Below are 22,133 nucleotides of genomic sequence, written 5' to 3'. Positions count from 1 at the left end.
TGAGAGACAGTTTTCCAGTGCCTGTTATTGGTCTTTTTTGTTGGTTATGCGTAGGTAGAGTTGTATGTCATCCACATAGGAGTGATAAAATAGGTCCTGGTTGCTGATGATTTTGAGGATTGGGCGGAGATAGATGTTAAAGAGCACAGGTGACAGGGGTGATCCTTGAGGGACTCCACATTTTTTGTGCTTCCGAAGTGAAAGCTCCTAGTTTCACTTTCTGAGATCGGTTCCCTAGGAAGGATGCGAACCAGGGTAAGTCTGAGTCTGCAACTTCAGCTACTTCTGTGAGACGAGTGAGCAGGGTTTGTGGTCTACTGTGTTGAACGCTGCACTGAGGTCCAGCAGTACCAGGAGACACGATTCTCCTTCATCTGCTGCTTCGAGGGTGTCATCCCAGATTTTGAGGAGTGCAGTTCCTGTCCCATGGCCAGGGTGGAAACCAGATTGTAGTGGGTCCAGGAGTTTATGGGTGTCCAGATGGAGTTGTAGCTGTTGTACTACTGCTTTCTCGATCATTTTGGAGAAGGTGTTGAGGCTTGTGACAGGTCTGCAGTCGTTTGGGTCTTTGGGATCGAGGTTAGGCTTTATATATATATATATATATATATATATATATATATATATATATATATACACACACAAATAAAAACAATGGTAATCACTTTAAGGAACTCCACAGTACATGGTGATGACAGATTCCAGTGTAGAAATGGTGAACATGGTATAAAACGGTTCAATAAATAAAGTGCTGTGATCCAGTGATGTTGAAAACAATAGTGCAGTCAGGTGCTCAATCTAAAACCATCCACCACTGTGTGCAATGGCTGCTCACCTTAGAATAGAAAGCAATGCGCTTCAATAAGGCAGTAAATTCTCATAGGGAGAATGACACTCAGTGACAGATGATGCTTGGACTACATGGAACAGAAACACAGATGCTCATGGTGTAGTACAACAGACAGTTTATTTAAAACAAAGTAGTAATTTACACTTAAAATACTGCTAATGTGTTCAGCAGAATGTAACTGAGGGGTCAGAGTCGCACAGCGTACACAGATCCAAACTTCTGGTCTCGGCCATGACCGAGTGTGACATCTTCCGGCTCCTCGACCGAATGTGACATCTTCCGGCTCCTCGACTGAATGTGACATCTTCCATACCAAACTTTGAAAAGCAGTGCCAATTTCAATGTCACTATACTGCCGAACTATACATTTTGATATCCCTTTCAAGATTCTAAAGACCGATTTAGTTTGTCAAAGGAGAATAGAAAAATTGAGGCTCATTAGAAGGAAACAGAAAAATAACTGAGAAGGGGATATGGGATTCCTCCCACCTATACAGAAGATTTTGGTTTTGGCCCAGATGGTTAGTAAGTGTAAAAGAATCTGCTATCCCACTACTTCTGTTTCAATAATTTTTACTAAAATTCAAGAAAAAATACTGAAGAAAACACTTTTTTTTACATAAATGTTTAAAAGTATACCATTTTAATATAAATATTTAATGGAACAACAAAGATAAAAATGGGAAAACAATGCTTAAACAGATGTGTAATTATGCCAGAAATCCTAGACCTTCTGGGTGTCATCAATATTATCATTCAAAATAAGCAAACTGCTAAATGTTAAATGGACTATTGGATAAATGTTCCAGGATGAGTGCACTGTCAAAAATTGGAGTTGGAACAATGTACCATCTGAGGATAACTTTATTAGTTAGTTTCAGTAATTGTAGTATTGATACATATTGAAGAGGTTTGTTTTTACAATGCATACCCACCAGTAAAAATCAATAGTTTCTCCAAGGTCTAATTCTGGATTAGTCATACAGGATACATTTCTACTTAGAAGAAAATACAGGGAAGAGATACAGTTTGTTTCTCAAAAATGTGTGCAAAATTACTCAAATGGAGACATTTTAACGTCCATATCAAAAGATGAAAATTTATTATTATACAGTAGAATTTGGTTGCAACAATGGATTTATTCCTGTGGTAGTTTTTACTCCTTTTGTAAAGTTTGAAAAGATATTATACCATGGCATGTGTAGAAATCTGGAATTCTTGGTAGGGTTTATAGGGTGTTGTATGACAAAACAAAAGCTGCTTATATTTTGGGATCATGGAAAGTGCAAATGTATTGTCATCAGTGAGCAGAAAGTACTGGTTAGGATCCCCACCCCCCTTTTAGGTTTAAATACTAGGGACTCACGTGGGAGCAAACATTTAGGAGAGTACATGTTATCAGGGCTTTTTTATCAAACAATAGGTGCAGGAACTCAACCATGACCCCCCAAAACCTCTCCCCCCACACACACCCTCCGAATCACATCAAATAGAGGATGTGGTCATATTTCACAAACAGTAGATGGGTCTTAAAGGGGCATTAAATATCCGGATTTCATTACATACAGAGTGCAGAGTTCATGGGGGTTCATTAGACACAGAGTGCAGAGCTATCACTTGTAAACACAGAAACCAGACTTCTGTGCTTACAAGTGATTGTGGTGAGCAGGCACCAAAGGGTTTGAGCCACAGGTGGTGGAACTGAGTTCCACCAAGTTCCCCCTGAAAAAAAGCCCTGCGTGTTACATACCATCTGGGAGAGCCTGACTAGTACAGGGAGACCTCTAGTACAACCCTGGCTGAAGGACCACTGGAGTTGCAACAGTTGCTGAGCAGCAGAAGGTAGTAGTAACAGTGGATGCAGGTATGCTCTGGATGCAGGACAGCAGATGCAAAAATGCTGTAGATACAGGTCAGCGCTGCTGGAGCTACACAGACTGGAGCAGAGTCAGACATCCAGGTCATACACGGAGGATCAGTCTATCATAAACAGCAGGCAGAGAATGGCCTGAGTTCAGGCCGGGTTTGGCAACAGGAAATCAGTCAGACAGGCAGGAATAATCAGGGTCTAGCAGCTCCTGTCTATATATATGCCATTTGGCGCCAGCAATAATGGCTAACGTGCAAGCTATGCCTGGCAAGATGGGCACCTGCAAATGCACGTCTGCGCATGCCATGTGCCTGACAGTATGTAGCATAAACCAAGGAACAGAGGGGCGAGATATGCTGGAAAATACTTGGTGGGGCTCTCTAAGGAGTTAGTCCTTAGAAAAGAAGAAAGGGAGATAGAAATAAGTAGAAATCATTTTGAAGGGGAAGCCCCAATTATGTTGAATACATTTCTGCTGCAGAATCTGGATAAACTATTTAAATTTCTTCTGTATTGTAAAAGGGGCAAAATCAGTGAAAAGCCAAAGACTTGAAAGCTGAAGGGATCTCTTTCTCGGGCTTCAGCTTTTCCCTGTCATATAGTGCAACATGTTTTGTTCTACTGATACAGTTCTTCAGATTCTATCAACTGAGTGTTATCATTCCCCTGTTTATAATAGACCTGTAAAGAAATCCTAATGAATCCTCTAGTTCTAAGTACTGAGTCATATGAAACGTAAAATACTAACAGGAAATACCACAATACCCAAAATAGCATTAATGTAAGAAAAACAATGTGAAGTGTATGCAAATAAAATTTTCTTAAGCAACCAAAATGAAGGGAAACTATTTGATAGCAATAAACTACTAGGGGAGGAAAGAAAACTGTAAATGCTTCAGCACACACTAAAGAAAATATTCCCAGCTTTCAACTATGGTCCTTCAAATGATGTGATCTTCAGCCAGGTGCCAAGTTCTCCACTGTTTGCCCTGTGGGTAGCCAGGCTGGCAGAAGACCCATCCACTGCAGCGAACACTGCTCCAATTGCTACCAGAATACTGTACTTCAAGTGGGGTGATCCTCTGCCTCCAGCCACTGGCTACGGTACCAGCCTTGACACAGCTTCAGTCACTCACCTGTGATGCTAGACCAGATATCCCTCAAGCTGTTCACATATATACCTAAATCTACTCTAAACTTCACTGTGAGAGACACTGTAGCAGTGGCTAAGGAAAAGTGTCTGTTACTCTTCTGCAGTGTTTCTAGCTCCAGTCCTCAAGGTCAGGGCTGGATTAACGTAGGGGCTATTGGAGCTGCAGCTCCAGGCCCCTACCTTAATATAGGCCCAGCCACCCAAAAAAGACATGGAAAGCAATGGGTCAACGCGAAGAGATCTCCCCTGACGGGCCCTGCATTCCACATGCACCGCCTGGGCATGGTGGTGAGATTGATAATGGGCACTGCATGAGCAGTCCTAACAGAAGCCTGGGGCACGCCAATGCAGGGCTCTTACAGAAGTCTGGGGCTTCCATAGTGTTAGGCCTGTGCAGCTGCACTCTTTTAGCTCAGAGTGCACGCCAATGCACGGCCCTTACAGAAACTTGGCAAATCAAATGCCAGGCTTCCCTAGTGTTATGCCTGAGCAGCTGCACTACTTTTGAGTTTGGGCGCATGCCAGCACAGGCTCTTGGAAAGCAGAAGGGTGCCCAGTAAAAGGCCTACCAAAATCCTAAGCACCAAGCACATGATGCTCTTAATTCGGCCCTGCTCAAGGTGCCCCAACAGGTCACGTTTTCAGGCTTTCCATTATTTTGTACAGGTGATTTTATCAGTGTCACTGCCTTAGTAATTACCACAGCTGTTTCATCTGTGGGAAATCCTGAAAACATGACCCGTTCAGACGCCTTGAGGACTGGAGTTGAGAAACACTGCTCTACTGCACTGTTTACTTAAACAAGACTCCTTCTCTAGTAGCTATGCCTGCAGAGCCTTATAGAGACTGTGTTGTACTGCCATCTAGTGACTTAATTGACTGGCAAAAACATTACTCGTATGAGCTCCTGTTTGTATTGTTTTATAACCAGATTACTTTTATTTTGTACTGTATGAACATATTTTTTTCCATTTTCCCAGTTTGCGTTGTTAATCCTACTTTGCACCTGTTTAGTAAAGTTCCGGTTAATCCACCCTTTGAGCAGTAGCCGATTCCTCTACCTGTTACAATGGCTCACTATGGCTGAAAGCTGTTATACAGTAAGTACTCCTTCCTTAGGAGACTAGCTAAGGTATGTGGTGGACTATGTGTGAATGTTTTCTGCACCAGTAGGCTTATTTTCAACAAAGCCCTAATCTGTCATAGTAAGAGCATGTCTACAAAATTTGACATTGTGGATACCACCTTTGGATGGTAGCTGGCTCTTCAAAAAAACAGTTTGAGATGATCTGAGCTTTGTGACATGGTGCATTATCCTGCTGGAATTAGCCATCAGAAGATTGTAGTCAGAAAGGGATGGACATGGTCAGCAACAATACTCCCGTAGGCCGTGACATTTAAACAAGGGGCCCAAAGTATGCCAAGAAAATACCCCTTACACTATTACACTACCAGCCTGAACTGTTGATGCAAGGCAGGATGGATCCATGCTTTCATGTTGTTTATGCCAAATTCTGACTCTACCATTTGAATGTTGCAGCTGAAATCAACACTAATCAGACACGGCAACGTTTTTTATAATCTTCTATTGTCCAATTTTTTTGAACCTGTGCAAATTGTAGCCTAATTTTTCTGTTCTTAGCTGACAGGAGTGGCACCCGGTGTGGTCTTCTGCTGCGGTAGCCCATCTACTTCAAGGTTCGACGTGTTGTGCATTCAGAGATGGTATTCTGCATACCTTGGTTGTAACAAGTGTTTATTTGAATTACTGTTGCCTTTCTGTCATCTAAAACTTGCCCATTCTACTCTGACGTCTGACATCAACAAGGCATTTTTTTTGTCCACACAGTTGCCGTTCACTGGATATTTTCTCTTTTTCGGATCATTCTCTGTAAACCATAGAGATTGGTTGTGTGTGAATAGCCCAGTAGATCAGCAGTTTTTGAAACACTCAGACCAGCCTGACTGGCACCAACAACCATGTCACGTTTAAAGTCACTTAAATGCCCTTTCTTCCCTATTCTGATACTCAGTTTGAACTTCAGCAAGTCGTCTTGACCACGTCTAGATGCCTAAATGCATTGAGTTGCTGCCATGTGATTGGCTGATTAGCAATTTGTGTTACCAAGCATTTGAACAGGTGTTAATTAATAAAGTGGCCAGTGAGTGTATATATGTATGACACTGGCTGGCAGAATTGTGGACTGTGTATATATGTGTCAGCTAACTTTCTCACATACACATGGTGAGGGTACTTTGCCAGGGGGGAGCCTCTGGGCAAAAACTTTGTCTTTATGTTGATGTCCATATCCTCATGTTATTGAGGACAAGGGGCTCTTCCCCACAACCCTGGCTTGGTTGTTGTGGGGGACTATGGTGGACAGGGGGCTTATCAGATTCTGAAAAAAACCTTTAATAAATAAACAAGCCCCAAGATACGCACCCCCCAATGTGAATTAGTGCATCAATCCTCTACCCATTCACAAAACAAATGTGAATAAACACACACCTTTTGACAAGTCTTTTGTTAAAAATGTTAAAACCATCATCAATAATGTAGTCCCCCAATGCAGATCCTTGTCAATTGCAAGGAGGAACATCTGATGACCACCGAAACAAAACATGCCATGCGACCCATCCACTGCCCCTTACTACACTCACCAAATGTCAACAAAGGGGCGGGGTCAATATTCGGTCATGTCAACTGTCCATCCCATGCCTCTTTGTTTACATTTCAGCTGTCGGCTGAATGGATGGGGAGGATAAGTCATGGTTACTAGAAAGTGGATGTATGTGGCTTCCTAACAACCAGGTGTCCCGTGCAAGCAGTCATATTTAGTAGCAGTAGCATTGCTGCTACTAAATTGGATTTTCTCATCCAATGAGGTATGTGACTTGATGAATGGCGGAACATCCTATTAGTTCGGCTGAACTCCAAACAGTTAAAATTGGGACCAAACATGGGTTGTCTAAGCCTGAGGCTCATCCCTTCTACTGATCTATATGAAGGATATATATATAGCACTACCCCTACAGGAGCCGCTTGTGAATAAGGGATCCCCCACCCTGCACAACCAGGCACACATAATTTTCCACTGCACTCTTGAGTCAGAAAACAGTCATTGTAGCTTTGTTTTTGTATTTTTATTAGGGGTATTGAACTTGGGTGGGGTTAAGGGTATTATAGGATGCTCACTTGACTTTAGTAGAACTTCCCAGGGACAACCTATTATCTACAGACTAATTACACACTGCTCAGCTCCTCCAGCACAACACTTGCTTGAAGCACAACAACTCCCAGGACCAACTGGCACACTGACAATAGGGTTTAGTCAGATTGGTAGAAAATGCCCTTTACAGGCAGGAACCGTGGGCCCCTTTGGTAGTGTAGAAAAGTGCTAGTGCCCAACTGTCCTCCTGTGGCTACTGATTTCAGCACCACCACTTCAGGCACTGCCAGCCCACCTGGCTGCAGCTGCCCCTTTCTATAGCTCTCCTGGCTAAGCTTCCACAGTCCTCCCAGACTGATTCTGCATCCATCTCAGACTGCTCTCACCCAGTCCTCTTAGGCTCCCTCTCAGTCCTCTCTGTAACACACACCAGCCCATCTGGCTGTCTTCTCCTTGGAGATCTCACTGTTTGGTGCTGTCCTCACACCTGCTCCCATATCACTGGACAGGATTCCTCCTTGGGTTTTCAGAGGATCCTTCCTGTACCCGAGCTACCAGACCTGAGGTCACCCCCTCAGACTAGGGGATTACCCTCAAGGGTCCACCGGCAGCCTCCTTGCACTCCATCTCCAACTTTCACATGAACTCTCCTGCCCTGCTGGGTTGACCCTGATTATTTGAGGGGGCCTGCTCCCTGCCAACCCATCTGTTGGGAATTGGTCAGGGCTCTCATGAATACTCCAGGCAGCTCCTCCTAACCTCCCCCCCATTCTTCTGGAAGTTTCCAGCAAGTTACAAAGGAAGGGGGGGGGGGTACCAGACAGGGAAGATAGGTTTAGGGCAGTCATACAGTATCCTAATAACACATAGCTTCTCCAAAAGACCCAGCTACTGTGGCAAGCGCAACTCCAATTGCTACCAGAGGATTCTATTTCCAGTGGGATGCCCCCCCCCGTTACCCGGAGCCTTGGATTCCTTCAGATGTTTACTTGTGTTACCAGAGTTATCTCAGCTATACAACATATTGCTCTGGAGTCCCTGTTTGTGCAGCTTTCATAAACAGTTTTGCAGAGTATGCATGCTCTTTGCCATCCTGAACCTGTTTTGCATTATTGATTCTACATTTGCAACTGTTTAGTAAACTGCTATTTACCATTATTTCCTGTCCGATCATTCGGCAGAGTATCTATCCTGTTACAGTTGCACTGATTCATGCTGCTTTATAATAATATCATATCACTCTTGCTATATAAAGTAATATGACATAAAGGGTGTGAATTAACAAAAGGTTGTGCAAACACAATGCTTGCACGACTCTTCTAAACTTACAACAATCCATGTCGTTAATGAGAAGCAATCAGTTCTCTATACAAACAAAAAAGTCAGTGCTACTACCCATACATCACATAGATAGCAGAGCTCCCAGGTGCTCGATCCACAGTCACTGGCTGAGTAGGGAAAAGAGGAAAAGATGATCCGCACTCCGGTGATTGCTCTTAAAAAATTTAGTATTTATTAACAATCCATAGTGACCAAACGCAAATAAGAAAGGTTGACGCGTTTCAGCCTATAAGGCCTTAGTCATAACCATGTGGTTAGTTTTTGTTTCACTTGTAAAGGGAAAGCTACCGCAGGTAGTCCTTAAACGGGTCTATCTGGTCTGTTAAAATGGCACTCTGTTGATTCCCTGGGAGGCATGAAAACCAAATGACTACTAGTAATGAGCCTGACAAGTGTGGGTCATTTGTCCATCTTTAGTAAAGTAAATAAAGGTTTTTACATCATGACGATTTATTGCTCCCAAAATACCATGCGCTGTGCCATCAATATAAAATTTAAGTTGTCAACAAATATCCTTTACTTCTCTGTAGAGAGCTTCACCTATTCATTACAATGATTTTTTTTAGATTGATTTGATTCTTCAAATTGCAGGCAAACTGTTTGGTCATCTAGAGTATTTTTACTATAAAGTTTAAGTGCCAGCAGGATGCTGCATGGAGTTTGTATATCATCTCCTTATAGTTTCTCTTCATGCTTATATGGAGTTCCTTTTCATTTTCTAGATATTTATCCAAACACTTAATTGAACTGTATGTATACTGACTACTTTACGTATGAAAGGCACAACAAGCTGTACATTCCTTTATGGACACTGGCTGATGTCTACTGTTCTAAAAAGGTTGTGACCAGTTTTTGAATGCTAAATGTGTACGTTTTATTATGCGTTATACCAACATTTTTAAATGTTATGTAAATGGAACAAATTGCAGAATAACATTTTCATTTCATTTTTCATAGCAACACTCATTTTTTTTAAATGTTTTTAAAAACATATTGGGGGTTATTTACGAAAGGCAAATCCACTTTGCACTACAAGTGCAAACTACAAGTGCAAAGTGCACTTGAAATTGCACTGTAGATCTGAGGGGGAGATCTGAAATGAGGGAAAGCTCTGCTGATTTTATTATCCAATCATGTGCAAGCTAAAATGCTGTTTTTTATTTTCCTTTCATATCTACAGCAACTGCACTTCCAAGTGCACTGTAGTGCAAAGTGGATTTGTCTTTAGTAAATAACCCCCATTGCGGCATTAATAAGCCTATAGCTGAAATGGGAAAATGGTTCTGGAGAGTAGTGGTTAAAATGTTCAAAGTGCAGAAAACACCTATATTGGGCTAGAGAATAGAAGTCTGCACATCCACTGAATTCATGAAAATGCTACACATATTTGTAAATCTTACTAGTCTATAATTTTCTTGTAGTGATCTTGGTTTAAATAAATTATTCTCATAAACAGAATCTTTTTGTTCACAAAGTAGCGTATCTAAAAAGAATGATTTTGCTGCCACCTAATGGTGGAAGCTGGAACTTTATCAGTCAACTTTATCAAACGTCAGATGTCCCGTATAGAATGTCCTTAGGAAAAAAAAATGGTAACTGTCATTCTGTGACATCATTCTTGCCTAGGCAGTAAATGAGGATGTGGGAGCAGGCAGAAGGCAGAAAACATACCAGTATGTTTGTGATAGTGGTATGATGATGGAAACCTGCACAACAATGTTGAAAATAATGTAAAGGCCTGTAGTCTATCCCTGTTTGGGTTCAAAACCATGACATGCATTGTAAGGAAAATGTACTAAACCATTACCTCTCTTTTACAGATTTCATGCAATTATGTATATGTAGGGATGTGTTCTTTTGTACACTGCATGTGAGGTTGTTTACATTCATGTCTATCATAGAGTTCTTATTACAAGCAGATTCTTCCTGTTAAGAGGTTGTTTGCTGCCCTTGCTTAAAAGTTCAGGAGACCCTTCAAGGCTATATATATAGGGCTGTCTTACAGGAAGTGAAGAAGAGAGTGGCCAGACACATGCTTTGCAGGCCAGGAGTTGTTGGAGGCTGATTGTGTGCTGTATCCATCCATCCATCCAGGCTGAAAAGGGACAATACAATATAGGCAAGTGTTACTGCACTGTGTGGGACTCCAAAAATACTGTATCTGTTAAGGCTTCTCTGATTCACTGAAACTTTCTATTTGCTCACTGCAATATGCAGTGGATATAAAAAATCTACACACCCCTGTTAAAATGTCAGGTTTCTGTGATGTTAAAAAAATTAGACAAAGATAAATAATTTCAGAACTTTTTCCACCTTTAATATGACCTATAAACTGTACAACTCAATTGAAAAACAAACTGAAATCTTTTAGGGGGGGAGTAAAATTAAAAAAATAAAATAATGTGATTGCATAAGTGTGCACACCCTCTTATGACTGGGGATGTAGCTGTGTTTAGAATTAAGCAATCACATTCAAACTCATGTTAAATAGGAGTCAGTACACACCTGCCATCATTTAAACTGCCTCTGATTAACCCCAAATACAGTTCAGCTGTTCTCATAGGTCTTTACTGACATTTTTTTGTCGCATCCTAAAGCAAAATCCATGGTCTGCAGAGAGCTTCCAAAGCATTGGAGGGATCTCATTGTTAAAAGGTATCAGTCAGGAGTAGGGTACAAATTAATTTCAAATTAAACAGTGACATTACCAAGAATGGGACGTCCCTCCAAAATTTATGAAAAGACAAGAAGAAAACTGGTCAGGGAGGCTGCCAAGAGGTCTATAGCAACATTAAAGGAACTGTAGGAATATCTGGCAAGTACTGGCTGTGTGGTACATGTGACAACAAAATTCCGTATTCTTCATATGTCTGGATTATGAAGTAGAGTGGCAAGACACTAGCCTTTTCTTACAAACTAAATTTTGCAAAAACACATCTGAAGTCTCCCAAAGGTATGTGGCAAAATGTGTTATGGTCTGATGAAACCAAGGTTGAACTTTTTGGCCTTAATTCCAAAAGATATGTTTGGTGCAAAAACAACACTGCACATCACCAAAATAGCACCATACCAACAGTGGAGCATGGTGGTGGCTGCATCATGCTTTGGGGCTGTTTTTCTTCACCTGGAACAAAGGCCTTAGTCAGGGTAGAGGGAAAGAATACATCCAAATCAACAAAGGAATGGCTTCACCAGAAGAAGATTAAAGTTTTGTTATGGCCCAGCCAGAGCCCAGACCTGAATCTGATTGAAAATCTGTGGGGTGATCTGAAGAGGGCTGTGCACAGGAGATGCCCTCGTAATCTGACAGATTTGGAGTGTCTTTGCAAAGAAGAGTGACCACATAGTAAATAAGAAAGGTAGTGGTGCGCTGTACGTTGGAGGGGTATATCTATCGGTAAAGGCAATGTAGTGAATCCACAGTTAGGTGGTATAAATAAAGGTTTAAAAAATTAATACAGATATAATAGAAATGTGTGCCTGTGTGGCATATTAAACAATAATACTAATTGCTGCTAATATATAATCTAGAACATAAATACATAAAATAGTGAAAAAAACAAAATAAACAATATAAATTGCAAAGTGCAGCGTGTTGCGATCACAGAAATCGCATAAAGTGCAGGTGCTCTACTGTGATGCGCATAGGCAAACCTTCAAGTATAGACAGTAATAAGGTGACAAAACAATATTAGTGTATCAGACAAAAGTCAGTTTCAAGTGCAAGGTGCTGCGATTATTCCCATAATCGCACAAGGTGTGACTCCTTCAACATGATAATTTGTGAACAATGTGGAAATATTGCAATGGAGAGGGCAGTGGTGCTGGTGAGAGGGGATATATCCTTCGTGGTTTCCGTGTATGCCGCTGATCGATGTCCCCTTACCTTACCGCTGTAAGGTAACAGCGTGTATAGAGGTCTTTAGGATCCTTTGGCGGAATTTCCCTTTAGTGTGGAGTTCCCAGGTCCTGACAAATGTTGTGGTCCCTTTAAGGGAGTTTCTCTGGGGTATTGCAGTCAGGGTTCCTCAATAGTATGGCGTGTATATGGGTTTAAGCAGAGATAGAGGAAGGATGCTCCATAGTGTAAAACGTTTCAACAGGTTTATTTATTTAAAAAAAGTATAAAGATACTCACAAACATAGAATCTGTACAAACAATGTATAAACGAGCTGCGGGCTCGGTCTACGTCACTTCCGGTCGCTGTGTCCCGACGCGTGTTCGTCACGGGTCACGTGACTTCATCAGGGGGGCCTCTAGTGTTGCCTCAGAACTGCTGGGAGATGCGAGTTATGTCCTGATGGAAACTCCAGAAGAAATAATTGATCAAGGAGGGTGGATGGTGATCCCTGAGAGAAAGGATTGGAGAACTAGAGTGGCATTGTCCACGGTTGTAACTGTGAGAAACTGTTCCCCTCATTCTGTTGTAATTGATCCTCGTCAAGATGTTGCCCACTGTTACCCAGTGCTCGGCTGAAGTGTGTAGAGTTCAGCTCAGGAATGCAGCTTCTAACCTCAAATTTGATTTAAGGTGATCCAACCCTACCAGAGGCTTGGAGCCAGAAGCTGACAAAGCAATTTTCAGATTTACGGGACGTGTTCTCAATGGATGACATGGATGTGGGCTGTGCTAGAAGTGCCCAGCACACTTCTTGACTAATAGATGCTACTCCTTTCAGAGAGAAACCTCGAAGAAAAGGACCCAAATATGTTGTTGATGAGCTGAGACAGACCCTAAAATAGATAAAGGGCCCAGGGATTATCGTGGACAGTAAAAGCCCTTATGCCTTCCCAATTGTAGTAGTGAGGAAAAAGTGTGTATCTATCCATCTGTGTGTAGATTACCAAACCCTCAATCGGAGGACCATACCTGATCAGTACACACTACCCAGGATAGAGGAAGATTTGTAAGCTCTCAATGGGAATCGGTGGTTCTCTGTACTAGACCTGTGGTCTGGATACTATCAAGTCCCAATGGCATCCGAGTACCAGAAGAAGACTTCATTCATATGTCCCTTGGGCTTCTGCCAGTTCACACGCATGCCACAGGGCATAAGAAGTGCACCTGCAACCTTCCAGAGACTGATGGAAAATGTTCTAGGTGACTTATTCCCTGGGAATGTCTTGTGTATCTCAAGGACATTATTGTGTTCGGGGCAACATTAGAAGAACATGAAGAGAGGCTCATGTGGGTTTTACAGTGTCTAAGAGATGAGGGACTGAAGCTGTCAGCAGATAAGTGCAAGTTCTGAAGATTATCTGTCACATATGTGGGTCACATAGTTTCTGCTGAAGGTGTGGACACAGACCCCGAAAAAGTCAAGGCTGTGGTGAACTGGCCCCAGCCTCAGAATATTTCAGAGCTTTGGTCCTTCCTTGGCTTGCGGATATTTACTGCAGATTTGTAGAGGGGTATTCAAAAGTGGCTAAACCCCTTCATGACTTGTTCAAGAGTGATATGAACAGCTCTGAGAAGCAAAAGAGGTCTCCCAAAAGTCCCTTTAGGGACAACTGGAATCAGCATGTGAAGAAGCCTTTGATGAATTGAAGAAGAAATTGACAGAGTGCCGGTCTTGGCCTACGCTGATGCTCAGAAGCCCTAAGTACTTCATGTGGATGCAAGTTTTGAGGTCCTTGGTGGAGTATTACATCAAGAGTATCCCCATAGCCTTTATCAGCTGAAGTCTTTCTCCTAGTGAACGTAATTACCCAGTTCACAAGTTGGAGTTCTTGGTCCTTAAATGGGTCATTGTTGACAAGCTACATGATTATCTACAGTATATTAGGCTTCATTTGAACCAAGAACTGATAACAATCCTTTTGCCACCAGGCACCAATGGTTAGCCGCTCTTTGCAATTACCAGTTTACATTGAAGTATAAACCGGGCCCAAATAACATTGGAGCAGATGCCCTATCAAGACACCCCTATATCTGAAGTGGTCCCTGGCCCTGGTGTCGGGGGCCCTGTGTGCTACAGCTGCAGTTGAAGATAAAGTGGCCTTTTCTGAGTCACGGCTCGTGGACTGCATGGGTAATGGCCCAGAAGCTGTCCCTGATATGTTTGCTTACCCTGCTGCACTGGGGTCATTTGAGAGATGCTCCATAGCCCCCCAGCGAATGATTAAAAGTCAGAAGTCTGACCCTGTTATCGGACCTTTCTACAGAGCGGTGAGTGCTAAAGATCCAGAGATGTTGAAGAAGTCCCTGCCCACTTAGTATGGTCCTTTCCTGAGGGATTGGGAGACATTTGATATAGAGAAAGAACTACTCTATTGTGTGATATTGTATCATGACCACCCTGGGAGGCATCAAACAGTGCTTCCAGAATGCTTCCGCAAGATGGTGTTCAGGAGTCTGCATGGCCATCTGGGACGGAAAAAACGTATGGTTTCATCCAAGACCGATTTTACTGGCCTAAAATGAGAAACACTGTGTTCAATCTTTGCAGACCTTGCCTTCTATGTCTTTAGAGGAAAGCTCTGCCTGTCCATGCTGCCCCCATGAAGCACTTACAAAGTTCAGGTCCCATGGATCTGGTCTGTATCAACTTTCTATGTATTGACCAAGATTCCAGGGGGATAAGAAATGTATTAGTGGTGACCGATCACTTTACTCGATATTCCCAAGTTTTCCCTACCAAAGAACAAAAGGCAGTAACAGTCGCTCGGTGCTTTGGGAGAAATATTTTATCCACTACAGCCTCCCCCACAGAATACACTCTGATCAGGGTCGGTATTTTGAGAGCACGTTTATCAAAGCATAGCTTCAGCTGCTAAACATTCGCAAGAGTTGGACTACACCTTACCACCCTGAAGGTGATGCTCTTCCTGAATGATTTAACAGAACCTTGCTTGATATGCTAGGGGCACTACATTCTGATATATAGGTAGCGGTCTGGTAGCATTGATAGCCTATAGTCAGGTTAGGGACCAAGAGATAGGCTAGATACCCTGTTTCCCCAAAAATAAGACAGCGTCTTATATACATTTTTGCTCCCAAAGATGTGCTAGGTCTTATTTTCAGGGAATATCTTACTTTTCCATGAAGAAAAACATGGTACACATTTATTGTTGAACAAAAAAAAAGGAAATTTATTACCTGTATACAGTACGGTAGTACCAGTAGCTGTCATCACAAACCAACATAAGCAGACAAACTGTGAATCCTATGGTATCAAGAATTTCTTGTTACTACTATTATTTCAATGTACAACAATCTATGGTACATTTACTGATACTGATATTTACTGGTATGAACACAAAGTAAGATATATTCAATGACAGCCATGTCATCATCTTCAGGAACATCATCATAACAATCCAAACCCTGAATTTCCTGGTGAATTTCTTGAGACTCCATTTCTTTCAGAATCAGTGGACCAAATCTCTCATGTTTGGCAATAGCACGGTCCTTAAATGAGTACTTCTTGTCAAAGTAGCCTGCTCGTAGTGCATTTGCAATGCAACTGTCAGTGATTTTCTCCCATGAATTCTTCACCCAAGTCACAACCTCTTGCAGTTTAGGTTTCACAAGATTTCCACGCCGATTTCTCTCCATTCTATTTTCAATGTAGTCATTAATTTCCATGCTCAAATTGTCTTTGAATGGCTTGTTTATTGCAATATCAAGAGTCTGGAGATAGGCCGTCATTCCTGCAGGAATCATTATTTGATCTATTTTTCTTTTGTGAAGAAATTTCTTAATGTCTTTAGTGCAGCGAGTGCTTGCTGCATCCCACACTAGCAGACCTCTTTGGCTCCCTCACATAACAAGCGGCAGAATTAAATCGACCCACTTCCTTATAACTGCTTGTGCGGCCCAGGCCTTTTCAGTTTCAAGAATAAAAATGCCCGAAACACGTTCAATCTTTTCCTTAGAAATGATTAAAGGTGGTATTTTTGTGCCATCCAGACGAATTGCCAAAATACAGGTAACACGTGCACTTTTGTAAGCAGTGGAGGGAATGTACACTGAGGAGGCACCCCGCTGTTCAATTGTTGTTTGAGATGATTGGCCCATAAACACTGCAGTTTCATCCATAGCAATCATGTTGGAAAGGTTGTATTTAGAGAAGTCAGCATCATCAATAAAGGACTTAAATGCAAGTGCTCGCTTAATAACTTGAGCATCTTCCAGCCTAAGGCCTCTTTCACACGGGGCGGATCAGTAATGATCCGCCCCGTGATGATCCGCTCGCTCAGCGGGGATCGCTCCGTTGTCCCCGCTGAGCCGGCGGCGGACAGGGCGGTCTCCGCACACTGTGCAGGGACCGCCCTGTCAGCTCTCCGCTTTCCTCTATGGGGATCGGATGAGCACGGACCGTCTGCCCGTGTTCATCCGATCCGCTCTGCAGACGGACAGAAAAATAGGATTTTCCTCCGTCTGCAGAATCGGACAGTTGCGGAGGCGGACAATAGCGGGTGTCTGCGGATGCTCATCCGCAGACACCCGCTATCCCATAGGGATGAATGTATGCCCGTATTTCATCCGCAAACGGATGGATGAAATACGGACATACCATCCACATGTGTGAAAGGGGCCTAAACAGTGTTGTGGATCTTCTTAAAGTTCACTTCGCTGAAGGAAATTATCCAGCCAGTGTTGTGATGCTTTGAAGTCTTCAGGGGCTATGTCAAACTGTTGTGCCATTGCAAGGGCAAATTCTTGAATCTGAGTCCTATTCACAACCAAAGCCTTTGCTCTCCTGTCAACAACCCATTCACAGATCAGGTCTTCCAGCTCGGAAAATAATGGTTGCCGACCTGATCCACACTTGCGCTTTTTAGCATTTCCCTTGTCCACTTGTTCAATGAGGTTACCATACTCTGCTCGCCATTTTCGGACCAATCGTATACTCAACATCTTCTCTTTGCAGAAAGCAGTAAGATTTTGGCCCCAAGAGTCTTCGACGATTCCTTTCTTGTACTCCATGGAGTAGCTCTTTCTTTTTGCGCTCATGTCTATGGGTAAAAATATACCAGCACTGTTTGCCAGTTACCAGATTACAATTTTAGTACCCCTTCTGATCCTCCTGTGCCATTTTGATTCCCCCCTTCTGATCCTCCTGTGCCATTTCGATTCCCCCCTTCTGATCCTCCTGTGCCATTTTAATCCCCCCCTTCTAATTCACCTGTGCCATCTTGATTCCCCCCCTTCTGATCCACCTGTGCCATTTTGATTCCACCCCTTCTAATCCACCTGTGCCATTTTGATTCCACCCCTTCTAATCCACCTGTGCCATCTTGATTCTCTCCCTTCTGATTCACCTGTGCCATTTTGATCCCCCCCATTCTGATCCACCTGTGCCATTTTGATTCCCCACCTTCTGATCCACCTGTGCCATTTTGATTCCCCCACTTCTGATCCACCTGTGCCATTGGATTATTTAGTCGCTCCCCTCCAGTGTGCCCGACTCCTGCGCGACTCACTCACTGTGTAATTGTGAATCAACCAGACTCCATCAGGGCACAGCGAGCAGAAGGCGGCAGAAGGTGCCAGCTTGTCCTGGCGGCGGCACGGGCTCTCTGATGATGGGTGACATCACTCGTCATCCAGAGAGCTCGCACTGCCTGAACAGCCACCGCTACGGTCCAGAGGAGTCAGACTCCTTACGGTACCATAGCTTTGAGTGGCCTTATTATCGGGGAGGCCTTATGTTCGGTGGAGGACTTATTATCGGGGAGGCCTTATGTTCAGTGGAGGGCTTATTATCGGGGAGGCCTTATTATCGGGGGAATGCCTTATATTTCTGCAAGAGGCAAAACTGGCGGTAGGTCTTACTTTTGGAGGATGTCTTACTTTCGGGGAAAGACGGTAGGCCTGATCTGCCTTTCAGGTGGCGTGTTCCACACTTCTTTGCCATTGGTGTGTTCATCTGTACAAGCATCCCCAGGAATCGACCGCTCCACAGAGGCATCAGCGTTCGTCCTCTCAAGCCGGATTGTGTTACGCCTTGCAAGCCATTTCATCAGGGGCCCCTGCCTAATTGGGGGTATTGGTGTTGAAGGCCTTTAGTTATATATCTGGATATATACAATATGGATACATATATACACTGTTCTCAGACATATGTACATTCTCCCTGTTATTGCTTTGATTGTATGTAAGGCCATCACTTTATCATATATAAAGTTATATAAAGATATGTCTGCCTATCTTTACTCTTAGAAATATATGCTGGGCGTATTAGTACTATTGTTGTCAGTTATTTTGGGTGAGTTACTAGTTATTGTTCTAGAAAAGGATCATCTCTACATGTAGTACAGTATACCGGAGCAGTGGCAGCTGGTGGGTTTTTCTTCTGGGGGGGGGGGGCCACAAACAAAAAACACCACCCCCCCACCGCCCGGCAGCGTGGCACTGACAGCACTACCCCACCTGCCTGGGAAAATTTTTAATTTAAAAAGTTTGAGGCACACCTGCAGATAAAGTTGAATAACAGCATTCAGTTTAGGGCAATACCTACAAAGGGTAACCAATTCCTGGGATGTATTAAATGGTCCCTTGTGAGACAACATTCGAGAATATCTACAAGCTGAAATCAGGGGAACCTAAGGAGGTTTAGAAACAGACAATGTTACTATTATGAGAAGTGAGAACCTATACTGTGCTGAAAGGTTATTAAAACGAAAAGTTTTTGCTTTGTAAACAAGCTCCATACAGGGGTTCTAGCTGATTGCCTAATGAGCTTTTTTTCTCATAGGGTTGAGCTAGTTACAAGGGGACATTCACTTAAAAGTATGGAACAAGCATTTTTGAGCAAGAGCATTAAAAGTGATTTCCCTACAAGTGATTTGAGTGCGCTGCCAAGGGAGTTTGTGATGCCCAAAACAATTTTAGGTGTTCTATATGTGTCTCTTACTAGAAATGGCAACGCTAGATAGGTTATTAGTGGAGTGATGGATCCAGGCAATTAAAGTGATTGTAAAGGTACACATATTTAGAAAAATATTAAACGTGTCTGTAGGCAGGTAGAGTTTAAGGGAAGGTTAGCGTTAAGTGTGTTTTTTGTATTGGCAATCTTTGCTGGATCCGACCCACTGGTTCTGTCTATTATAAAAGGGACAGCAGTCTATACCCAATCTGCTGCAGGGCTCACATGAAAACCCGTTGCTACCATCACCAGACTCCATCCTGTTGGTCAGCTGAATATGCCAAGTCTGGAATGACCATTAAGGCACACCTGTCCTCAGGACCCTGCTACTGACTGAAAGAGCTGCTGGTACTTGCTGTCTGCCATGAAGATGCCAATCCTGGATACTACCATTGTGGACTCTGCCAATAATGGACTCTTTCCTGTGCAGGTATGCTGAGGCAGCTACAAGCAAGGTTAGGGACGGTGGATGTTAGGAAGACTGCATTTTATTTTGTTAACTTATTCGTTAGTAAAGCCTTTGAAACTTAAACTTTGCTTGGTCTGAAGTTACTAAAAGGGTTTCATGCAAGTAACCAGTACATACTGTATAGTCTATAGCATGGGTCACTAAGCATATTGGGGTATGAAGATAACGGTACAAGAGTTAATACAGTGTGAAGCTACAATGGGTACCAAGGGTAACAAAGGTCTCCCTAGTAGCCTGTCCTAAGCGCGTACATGTGACAGCTTCTGGCAGGAGGAGTTTTTGTCGGCACTCTCCTTGTGAGCAGGTCTTCCATAGCAGCGGGAGCAGATCGGCACCACAGAGGTTCCCAACCTGTATACAGGTATGGAAATGTTAATTGAAGTGCACACATAGAGTCACTGCTTGGTGCACAGTGGGATCCCATACCATACCTTTACTGGGAGTGAGATTGTAGTGATACTCTGGACAGCTGGAAAGGGCAAGGGCTCTGCATGTCCTTCCTAAATGCATCAGAGTCCGTGGTGGTGTACATTACATTGAAATCGTTTATTAGAGTTCAGTTGTCTGTGCAAGTAAAGGTACCCCTTGTATAAGGCAGTGACCCTGTACAAAGTGCCTAGCATAGCCCAGAAGAACCCTGGGGTAGGCCTCTCATGTGACCCTTGCTCGGCACCCAACAAGGAGGGAAATATGAAGGACATGATGACCACCCAATAACCCTACCCATACATGCCATACATACTTGCTCTGTGAAATGCATTTGCACAGAGCAGCCCTGATTCTCTTCTTCTAGGATCTCCCATTGGCACTCCTGAGTCCTTTGTCCCTTTTGTGTGAACTTAAGCCTGAGCTGTGATGTGTGCACCTATTGATTGACATAGCACAGCTTAGCCCCACCCCACCACTCCCTTCCCAGTAGATTTGATTGACAACAGCAGAAAGCAAATGATTACCACTGCTGCCTCAATGTCCATTAAAGAGACAATGGCAGAAATGCTGCGCTCTAGCACAATGCTGGATTGCGATTGGGTTCAGATAAATATTGGGGGGGGGGGGTGATCACAGAAGTTTTTTTTACCTTAATGCAGAGAATGCATTGAGGTGAAACATTATTCTGCCTTCACAACCCCTTAAATTTGACAGCTAAAGAAGAAATACAGGTTTTTACAAAATTACATTGATCCAGCTTGGACCAACGGAACTGTGCATAAGTTATGCCTCTGGGATTAAATTAAAAATTAAAAATCTCAAAAATGATTGCAAATGATGAAAAACCATTAGAAAAATATTTTAAACAATTGCAATTGCAAGTGGACAATCCACAACTTGTGGCAAGTGACATGGCAGGTGGCAAGTGACGTGGCAAGTGGACAATCCACAACTTGTGGCAAGTGACATGGCAGGTAGCAAGTGATGTGGCAAGTGGACAATCCACAACTTGTGGCAAGTGACGTGGCAGGTGAAGTGGCAAGTGACGTGGAAAGTGGACAATCCACAACTTGTGGCAGGTGACGTGGCAAGTGACCTGGCAGGTGACGCGGCAAGTGACCTGGCAGGTGACGTGGCAAGTGGAAAATCAACAACTTGTGGCAGGTGACTGGCATGTGACGTGGCAAGTGGACAATCCATAACTTGTGGCAGGTGACGTGGCAAGTGACGTGGCAAGTGGACAATCAACTTGTGGCAGGGGACGTGGCAAGTGACGTGGCAAGTGGACAATCCACTTGTGGCAGGGGATGTGGCAAGTGACGTGGCGAGTGGACAATCCACAACTTGTGTCAGGTGACGTGGCAAGTGGACAATCCACAACTTGTGGCAGGTGATGTGGCAAGTGATGTGGCAAGTGGACAATCCACTTGTGGCAGGTGACGTGGCAGGGGACGTGGCAAGGGACGTGGCAAGTGGACAATCCACAACTTGGGGCAGGTGACGTGGCAGGTGACGTGGAAAGTGATGTGGCAAGTGGACAATCCACAACTTGTGGCAGGTGATGTGGTTGGTGACGTGGCAAGTACACAATCCACATCTTGTGGCAGGTGACGTGGCAGGTGACGTGGAAAGTGGTGTGGCAAGTGGACAATCCACAACTTGTGGCAGGTGATGTGGCTGGTGACGTGGCAAGTGGACAATCCACAACTTGTGGCAGGTGGCATGGCAGGTGACGTGGAAAGTGGACAATCCACATCTTGTGGCAAGTGACGTGGCAGGTGATGTGGCAAGTGACGTGGCAAGTAGACAATCCACAACTTGTGGCAGGTAATGTGGCAAGTGACGTGGCAGGTGATGTGGCAAGTCACGTGGCAAGTGGACAATCCACAACTTGTGGCAGGTGATGTGGCTGGTGACGTGGCAAGTGGACAATCCACAGCTTGTGGCAAGTGATGTGGCAAGTGGACAATCCACTT

This window comes from Lithobates pipiens, unplaced genomic scaffold (genome assembly GCF_037356315.1).
Source record: "Lithobates pipiens isolate NorthernLeopardFrog02 unplaced genomic scaffold, aLitPip1_a1.2 Scaffold_16, whole genome shotgun sequence".
Taxonomy (NCBI): Eukaryota; Metazoa; Chordata; class Amphibia; order Anura; family Ranidae; genus Lithobates; species Lithobates pipiens.
This window is presented reverse-complemented; position numbering follows the sequence as displayed.